Genomic DNA, 1,760 nt, shown 5'->3' on the forward strand with positions numbered 1-1,760 from the left:
GCCAAAATAAATAAATAAATAAATGTATTTTTTTTAAAAACACAAAACTTACTTGCCACTCTTGGCGCTATTACACCAACTCATTACTCTGCAAATTAATAGTTAAAGAGAAGAAACTAAGAATGTATGCTACCTTTCCAGTTGAAATTGTATCTCAGGATATAACTAAGCGCAGTTGATGAGAGAATGCTCTTCTTTATGAAATAATATCAGCTAACAAATGTTAAAGGAGTGATAGAACTAGAAAATCACCATTTTAGTCAAAAATCATCAATGAATGGCAACACCACTAGGTGAAAAGTTGCTGGGGAACTACTTTATGACAGAGGTCTGGCTGTCTCTACCTTAAACCAGTGATCAATTATAGCATCACTAACAGTGGGACAGCCAGACATTATACACTTCCTGAAATGATGCAATTGGAATCATACAGCATCACCTGTAAATTTTTTGTTTTAAAAACTTTTTTACCTGACCCAGTGAAGACTTAAGTTCTATTTTTCAGGAAATACAGGGGATATACAGGATATATACAGGGAAAATACAGGGAAACATATCACGAGGAAACAGTCACAAATCCTGAAGGTAGGGAGTTGTAAAGAAAACCTGACCTGGTATCTTCCACAAGAAAATGTCAAAAAATGGGGAGGAGGGACACACTGTTTATGTTAATTTTTTTGTGTGTGTGTGTGGTATGCGGGCCTCTCACTGCTGCGGCCTCTCCCGTTGCAGAGAACAGGCTGCGGACGCGCAGGCTCCGGACGCGCAGGCTCCGGACGCGCAGGCTCAGCCGCTCCGCGGCATGTGGGATCTTCTTCCCGGACCAAGGCACGAACCCGCGTCCCCTGCATCGGCAGGCGGACTCTCAACCACTGCGCCACCAGGGAAGCCCTGTTTATGTTACTTTAAAGAGAATTAAGAAACATAACCAAATGCACTGGTGGTCTTTGATTGACTGCTACTTTGAACAAAACAGCCGAAAAAAGGCATTTTTTGGAAACAATTTGAGACATTTGAATATGAACTGAGCATTAAATGATATTTGGGAATTACCGTAAATTTCGTTAGGTGTCATAATGGCATTTAGGTTATATGGGAAAATACCCTTATTTCTTGGAAATGCATATTGAAACTTTTGGAAGGGAACTATAATGTCTATTGTTTACTTTTAAGTACTAAAAAGAAGCAAAGATGGCAAAATAATCAATAACTGTTCAGCCTAGGTGATGAGTGTATGAGTACCATGCACCACTATCTTTTTTAGTTTTTTTATTTTTGTACTTTGGAAAATTTTTATGAACAGCAAGAGAGTAAACTGATCAATTTTGACCTTTAGAAAGCTCACTCCCAAGCTTATTGGGTGACAAGAATGGAAGCAAAAGACTCGTTAGATGATTACTGCAGTAGTCATCATGAAGAGAAGTGGGCTGATGGGAGACATTTTGCAGGCAGAAACCATAGGATTTTGATAGGCTCGAGGTGGAAGAGGGCGAAAGAAAGGCGAGCCAAGGCTAATTAACAAAAGCCAATATGTATCCAGTGTTTAGTATATGCCAGTGCAGTGGTTCTAAGTGAGCCACGTGAGCTTAATTCCCGTAAATCTTCACAACCACCTTGTGAGGGAGGCACTGATGGCACCTCCATTTTACAGATCAGGAAACTTGGGCACAGAGAGGTCAAGCAATTTGCCCAAAGTTATACCCCTAAGTAGGTGGCATTGCTAGAACTGGAATCCGAGCACACACGCAAAACCATTCCTG

Source organism: Lipotes vexillifer, unplaced genomic scaffold, assembly GCF_000442215.2.
Source record: "Lipotes vexillifer unplaced genomic scaffold, Lipotes_vexillifer_v1.1 scaffold965, whole genome shotgun sequence".
In the NCBI taxonomy this organism is placed as follows: domain Eukaryota; kingdom Metazoa; phylum Chordata; class Mammalia; order Artiodactyla; family Lipotidae; genus Lipotes; species Lipotes vexillifer.